Genomic DNA, 8,227 nt, shown 5'->3' with positions numbered 1-8,227 from the left:
CAAATGCTTTACACATCGCCTCCGAGTTTAGCCTAGACTGCTCGTGCCAAGCTATCTAGAGGGTGAGCAGGGGTTATCTTGGCGTGTGACTTCCTTGCCCTGACTAGAATGGTGGTTTCTGCCTGGCTTTGGCGTCAGCCTTAGCGTACCAGAAATAGCCGGTTCTAACACTATTCTTCTGCTCCTCCAAAAAGGCCAAATTGCTTCTTTGCACGTCTGATCCTTTATTGGCCAAGAAAGTTCTGGACACCTAAGGGTCTCCTATGTTTGACCCGACCCTCATACGCCAACTAAATTCCATAGAATGGTTTGCTGCTGCTCACATTGGAGATTACATCTCTTTTAGACTGCATTTGTCCTGGACAAGCAAACTAGGGCTAAACTGAAATCAGAATGTCCCAGGCCTTCTCTGCCCTCCAATATAACTTCCACTCCACAAATTGACCTGTAGTTGCTTGCTTTCTTTTCCGAATTTGTAAAAGATCCCTGTAAGGAAGCAGATAAGACAAGCTACTTGACATATTGGGTTCTTTGGCTCACATTTTTGACATGGCAGAGATGGCCTGATTGATAAATCAGATATTGATCCTTAAGATCTGGCTTTATGGATTCATAAAGCTTACTGCTTACTAGACAATGCTAACCCTGCCATAATGCACAAACGGAGGAAAGGTCTTCTATTAAAGTCCATCCAAAGCTAACAGATCGGGCTACTCTTGATACTAGCATATAAACGAGGATAGTCTTTTTGGGGTTCTTTTATCAAAGACCTTAGTAGATATGTCACTACTTTTTCGTCCATTGACAAAGCTGAACATTCACTAAAAAAGTGTTCTCTCAACGTGTCTTTGCACAGGTCAGTAGAGGCAGGAGCCGGTTTCCTTGCTGTAACTATCGTAACCAGGGATCCAGAAGCTCCTTCAACTCAAACTATGGCTACCAAGACTACAAGCCTCAATTCTACCAACAAAGAGGTGGAGGAAATTACGGTCGCGGACAGAAGAATTTCAGGGCCATCAATCAACAAGGTGAGTCCTAGTGGCCCTCCTCTTGTAGGAAGCAGTCTTCAGTTCATTTTCACAAGGTGGCAAAACATAGCTGCAGATCCTTGGGTGTTCAACACTATAGAAGGTTATGTTACAGAGCTCTACGCAATACCTTTCCAAACTGTGTATCCTCCTCTTTCAAGGTTTTCATGCAAAATGTCCTATCACATTTCTCTTGAAATCCAGTCTCTCTTATGTAAAAGTCAATTCAACTTTGCACCCCAGATCCTGTGGGATTTTTCAGTTCACTGTTTCTAGTCCAAAAGAACAAAGAGAGGCAGCCAGTTATCAACCTCAGACACTTCAACCAGTTTGTGGTTTATCACCATTTCCCAAAATGGAAACTAATCTACATCGCACAGCCTCTTGCTCCAACACAATTGGATGCTAAGGTTAGGTTTACAAGACACTTACCTTACAATGTCCATTAGCCAGAGTCACTGAAAATTTCTTCAATACGGAATTCTTCAGACTCTTCGCAATTCCCATCTCTCCTTCAGATCTCTGGCACGAATTGTAGATCTCTCTTCTTCCATACAAGACATTTTTCAGGGCACTCGTCATTATCAGGCCCTGCAACAGCTAAAAATAGGCCTCTTTGGCAAGGGTCTCACCTACTCCAATTCCATCAGTATCGACCCAGAGTCTCAGCTAGAGCTTCAATGGCAGATAGACCATTTAGATGACTGGAAAGGAAGGACTATCTTCATCTCACCCTTCTTGTTATAGAATCCGATGCAAGTCGGACAGGAAGGGGCACCCGATATAGTCTAATCTTGACTGTGGGTACATGGTCTCCAGAGGCCAAATTGCATATACACTGTTTAAAGAAGCTGGCAGGCTCCTTTCCAATCGAAAGCCGAGGAAAAGACAGGGTGAAATGTTCCGTACTTCTTCGTATGGACAATTCAGCAGTCAGTTATATGAATCGGCTGGGTGGCACTAGATCCAAACTTCTATCAGAACTTGCAAAACGTTTTGGGGAGTTTTACTTTCTCAACAATACATACCAGGTAGTCTCAATTCCATAGCGGATCGACATTCTTGTCATCTTCGGGACTCCAGCAATTGGAGACATAATCAGTCTGTGTCCCAGTCTCTGTTACACAAGTAGGGTCCTTTCAACATCAATCTTTTCGCCGCCAGACTCAATTCCCATCTACCTCATTTTTCAGGTGGCATCCAGACCCCCTAGCTTTAGCTACAGATGCTTTCTTACAGGACTGGTCCCATTTAGTCACCTAAGCTTTCCCTCGTGTTCTAATGATTAGCAGAGTTGACGCTCAGGCCAGATGTCAACTAGCTACTCTAGTAATAGCCTTTCTGTTCTGGCAATCACATGTATGGTTCCCTCCCCTTCTAGAGTTGGCAATTGACTTTCCAGCTCTGCTTCCCCAATCTCCTTCTGGATCCTTTGGGCCAGCCTCATAACCTAGTTCTAGACAATTCTGTCACACTCTCTGCTTGGAAAGTTGCAGGTTCGCCCGATCCCTTGATTTCATTTCGGCAGAGGCTTTGGAATTCATTTGCAAAGCTTGGGCTCCTGGAACCACCAAAGCGCATAAATCCGCCTGGATTTTTTTGAAAACTGGTGTTTTGGAACATCACTCAATCCCATCTTCAGCAGGTATAATCTACAATGCAAATGTTCTGGCAGCTGAAGCTAGTGGAGGTAACCATAAACTTGCACAGATGGCAATTTCCATGAATCATCCCATCACCAATCCCAAACTGGTGGGAGAGAATTTGCTCATATGTCTACATTTAAAGGGAGAACAATTTTCTAATCCTCCACTTCCGAAATATATCAAACTGTGGGATGTAAGTGTTCTATTGAAACTGTATATTTTCTGGCCTGAAAACACTGAACTTTCATTAAAAAAGCTTTCCATAAAACTTACTAAGTTGCTATGCCTAATCTCTATTAAAAATGGTTGTCGAATGTTAAAGCATTAGATGTTTTATCCCGTTTCCTGCAAGTGTTATGTCTACTGTTAACAAACGCACAAAGACTAATTAATACTCAGTATGTTATCCTTATTTCCCAGTCCAACCCAAACTTTGTGTTAGACAATGTCTTAAACTGTATGAGCAACAGACTTTTGGTCTCAGACTATCCCTTCATTCCCTACTCCTCATTTCTTTCCGTAAACCCCACAATCCAGTCTCTTCCGTCACTTTGGCTCGTTGGGTCAGATGGGTTAGGTCTTTGGCAGTAATTGAAACCACCGTTTTTGGGGCTCATTCCTGTAGAAGTGCCATGGCTTCTAATGCTTTCTGGGCAGGCTCCAGACTAAGTGACATTCTTAGATCCGATGACTGGTCCAATGATAATGTTTTAAGGACATTTTATTGTAAACCTGTTCACACTGCATCATCTGTAATTAACATTGTTAGACCTGGCACCATTGGCGTGGGTCTCCCTTCCATGTTTTCTGTTGCCTCATGTGTTTTTGCTGGTGTTAGATGCTCAGAGCACTGTGCCACTGCCAACCAGTGCCCCAGTGCAAGTGCTCCCTACTGTAAATTGATGTATTGATTAGTGGTTCCCTGATTGGATATTTGGTTTACTTGTCAGACCCTAGTACAGTGCACTGAGTGTGCCCATGGCGTGTAAATCCAAATGCTGCTAGTGGGCTTGCAGCACTGGTTGTGCCACCCACAGAAGCAGCCTTGTAAAATGTGTCTACGGTCTGGCATTGCAGAGCCTGCATGCAGTCTGGTACGGTCATGCTGACTGGGCAAGTGCACCCACCTGCCAGTCCCTAAACCTTCCCATTTCTTCATATTAGTCACCCCTATGGTAGGCCCAAGGGCAGGGTGCATTGTAAGTATAAGGTAGGACAAGCCCTGATGTGTGTCACATGTCCTAATAGTGAATTACAGCCATTTTCGTTTTTCACTATTGCAAGGCTACCTGTTCTTCATAGGCCAGAATGGGCTGTTAGAATTATTACACTTTGACTGATGGGGACAAAGAGAGGCCAGCCTTCTCCACACCAGATGGGCATTTCCAGTTCCGTGGTATGCCCTTTAGGATGAAGAATGCCCCTGCCACCTTTCAGAGGTTGGTCAACCAGGTGTTGGTTGGACTGGATGAGTTCAGTGCCGCCTACCTGGATGACATCGCAGTGTTCAGTGTCACTTGGGAGGGACATCTGCGCCACCTCTGGGAAGTGTTGTTGGCCCTGCGGAAGGCAGGCCTCATGATCAAGGCGAGTAAGTGCCAGATCGGGCAGGGTTCTGTAGTGTACTTGGGACACCAAGTTGGGAGCGGCCAGGTGGCGCCCCTACAACCCAAGATTGAAACCATCCTGGCTTGGGAACCCCCCAAAATCCAGACAGAGGTGAGAGCCTTTTTAGGACTCACAGGGTACTACAGGAGGTTTGTCAAGGGGTATGGCAACATTGTTGCACCCTTGACAGAGCTGACTTCAAGGAAGCAGCCGAGGAAAGTGATTTGGACTGACACCTGTCAGAAAGCTTTTGAGGCCCTGAAAGCTGCCATGTGCACGGCGCCTGTGCTCCTGGCACCCAACTTCTCCAAAGAGATCATCGTGCAAACAGACGCTTCAGAGCATGGTGTGGGGGCTGTTCTATCACAGATTACTGAAGAGAGCTTTGACCAACCTGTAGCCTTCATCACTAGGAGGTTACTTCCACGGGAACAGAGTTGGAGTGCTATTGAGCGTGAGGCATTTGCTGTGGTCTGGGCACTAAAAAAGCTGAGACCATACCTGTTTGGGACTCACTTCCGGGTTCAGACAGACCACAGGCCCCTCAGATGGATGATGCTGATGAGGGGTGAAAATCCAAAGCTGTTGAGGTGGTCCATCTCCCTACAGGGTATGGACTTTACGGTGGAACACCGCCCTGGTACAGAACACGCCAACGCTGATGGTCTGTCCAGATTTTTCCGCCTTAGTGATGAGAACTCCCAAGAGGTAGGGTAGTTCGCCCCACATTTCAGCTGGAGGGAACACGTGTTAGACCTGGCACCATTGGCATGGGTCTCCCTTCCATGTTTTCTGTTGCCTCGTGTTTTTGCTGGTGTTAGATGCTCAGAGCACTGTGCCACTGCCAACCAGTGCCACAGTGCAAGTGCTCCCTACTGTAAATTGATGTATTGATTAGTGGTTCCCTGATTGGATGTTTGGTTTACTTGTCAGACCCTAGTACAGTGCACTGAGTGTGCCCAGGGCGTGTAAATCCAAATGCTGCTAGTGGGCTTGCAGCACTGGTTGTGCCACCCACAGAAGCAGCCTTGTAAAATGTGTCTAAGGTCTGCCGTTGCAGAGCCTGCATGCAGTCTGGTACTGTCATGCTGACTGGGCAAGTGCACCCACTTGCCAGTCCCTAAACCTTCCCTTGTCTTCATATTAGTCACCCCTATGGTAGGCCCAAGGGCAGGGTGCATTGCAAGTATAAGGTAGGACAAGCCCTGATGTGTGTGACATGTCCTAATAGTGAATTACAGCCATTTTTGTTTTTCACTATTGCAAGTCTACCTGTTCTCCATAGGCCAGAATGGGCTGTTAGAATTATTACACTTTATAATCCCAGCAGACTCAGAGAACATGGTAGAAATTCGAGTTTAGTATGCCTGAACTCAGAATAATAAAATACATCTTTTAGTAAAGTTTATTTTAATATTCTGTGTTCGCAAATACCACTTTTAGAAAGTAGGTATTTGCTTGCCTAACCTTTCCAGCCCACCTCTGCTAGGATGTGTATCTGCTATCTGGTTTCTATGAGTGACAGGGCTGGGGAATTCCAAAGGGCAGGCTAGGCGGTGAATAGAGAGATTTACATCCAGATGGGTGGGAGGAGTGCACCTGGGCTCTGAATGGGACTGTGCCTTTCCACCACAATGCTGGCTCCACCTTCTGTGGAGTGTCTGATGTCTCTAGCCTGCTCCCTGAATAGAAAGTCAGAGTCATGTCCACAGAGTGCTCCAGAACTGGTTTAGACTGGGCAAAGGCCCCTCAGCCCCAGAGGAACAAAGGATTTAGGGGTATGAGTATTGGGACCCTGCTCCCAAGAGATTAGATCCAGATTAGACAAAGATACTTCAGAAACCTCTGAAGTTACAAGAAGAAACCTCTGCCTGAAGAGAAGGAACTGGGAAAGCTGAAGGAGGAATACTGTCCCTGACCTGGGGGATTGGCCTGAAGTGGTTGCCTTGCTACTGAAGGAGAGGAGAAAGACTTAAAGACTTTATTTTCACTTGTGCAAAGATCTCCAAGTTCTTGTAAGTGAGCTTGCCCCCTGAACAAAGTCCCAGGACCAGTGGACTTCACCCGCATTTAGGAGAGCTGCTGGAAACGCTGTTTTCCGTAGCGCCGAGGCAGGGAGCTGTGTGCGCCTCGTACGATCGACTCGTGTTCTATGAAGCACCGTACCAAGCCCGTCCGCCTCAATCAACGCAGCTCTGCGCCCAACGAATCGTACCAAGGACGTCAACGAGCCGTAGCTCGCATCGTGACAGCAGGACAACGCAACGTACATCGCTTCACCTCATCGAGCCGCACTGGTCGGAACGACACATACACTGCCGCTGAGTTTAAGTCCACGATCGCATCTAGAGTTGGGTACGCCTCGCACCGCGTTCAAGGACTGGACAACGCAGTTCACGCAGTACAGCTCCTATGCCGCAAGGTAATCTGAACGCCCCACACCAAGCACCAATCACCTCAATCATCGCAGCTCTGGGCTCAACGACCCGTAGCTCGCATCGTGAAAGGAGGACAACGCACCGTGCAACGCTTTCTTTGTACACCGCCCGTCCGTGCCGGACGCAATACAAAAAGGTACTGTGTACAACTCGCACAACATTCTGAGCACATCGGACCGAAGCGTCCGCTGCGCATTAGACTCTTTGGGTTCTTTTTCATCACCGTGAGAGCCGGACAAAGGGTACGAATCGCACAGAACCCTAAAATTAAGCATTCTAACAAGAACTCTTTATTGCTGATAGTATTGTGGATTCTTTTTGTCGTTATGTGGTCTTGTGCTAAATCTTTACATAAAAGCTAACTATTTTTGATATACTACCAGTGTGGTGTCCATTTGTAGTTTTGTCACTTGATTACTGTATGTGTTCACAAATGCTTTGCTCACTGCCCCTGAGATAAGCCTTACTGCCCGTACCAAGCTACCAAGGGGGTGAGCAGGGGTTATTTTGGGAGTGTATCCCCTTGCCCTGACTAGAGGAGAGGGTCCCTATTTGCCACAAGTACCATCCTGTGCCAACTAGAGACCCCAATACTGGAGGCTCCTATAATGCTTTAAACAAGCATTATAGGAGCCTCCAGTATTGACATAAAATGTAGATTTTACTAGTAATTTATGAAGGAATGTCTTCATTTTATTAAAGACATGAAGGAGAGGATTATTACACCGCAACACTTGGTAACTTGTTGTTTGTTTCCTTCTCTAACAGCTTCTCTGGAGTTTTCACCTGCTTCCTCATAGGGATTCCACAGTTCCTGCTGGGCTTTCCTCTGCCTCTTCCGCCACAACAGATTTCCATGGTGTTCTTCCTCTCCTGCTGGAATCTTATCGGTGTTTCAGTTTCATTAACTTTTACCAAGAACACTTTACTTTTACATTGGTGATTTCTATTCTATTATCTATTTTTCCTTTGTTTTCTGGTTCAATTTAACTACTCGCACAAGAGGGCTGTTCGCAGTCAAGTGTGAGGGTTTACACATGATCGATATTCTTTTGGTTGTTACTATGATGGCGTTGTTTCTATCCCATTGGCTAGTCTGTTGCTTTGCTTCATGGTATTTGTAGCTTTATAGTTCTTGACTGCTGTTATGTTAATAAAGCAAAACTAGAGAAGCATAATACTCGCCTTCATGTTTTTAATAAAATAAGACTTTTCTTCATAAATTACTAAGAATATCTACATTTAACTTCCACTTATTCATCTAGGTGCTATATAATTAAATAACCGGAAAGACAGTGTAGTACTATCTGCATCTTTCATAAAATTAGGAACTTTAAGCAGTTTAGCAATGTTTCTTTTATTTTTTTTTGCAGTTTTTTATATGCCGAAGGCACTGGAGCGCTGTACATGAGCACCAATAAAAAAAATTCAAGCTATTGCATCAAGACTTTTCAACTCTATTAAGGACACGGAGGTCAGAATTATGGTTGTCTTTCTGTATCAATTG

General features: G+C 45.5%; 1 long non-coding RNA gene across 1 annotated transcript; it reads left to right on the top strand.

The window, feature by feature from the left end:
- Nucleotides 1–862: 862 nt before the first annotated feature.
- Nucleotides 863–7,898, top strand: LOC144753720 (uncharacterized). Its single transcript, XR_013594497.1, has 2 exons — nucleotides 863–1,028; nucleotides 7,489–7,898. It is a non-coding gene; the product is annotated as an uncharacterized LOC144753720 (long non-coding RNA).
- Nucleotides 7,899–8,227: the final 329 nt, after the last annotated feature.

This window comes from Lissotriton helveticus, chromosome 5_1, assembly GCF_964261635.1.
Source record: "Lissotriton helveticus chromosome 5_1, aLisHel1.1, whole genome shotgun sequence".
Taxonomy (NCBI): Eukaryota; Metazoa; Chordata; class Amphibia; order Caudata; family Salamandridae; genus Lissotriton; species Lissotriton helveticus.
Note: the sequence above shows the minus strand (reverse complement) of the source record. Positions and strands in the feature narration are given on the sequence as shown.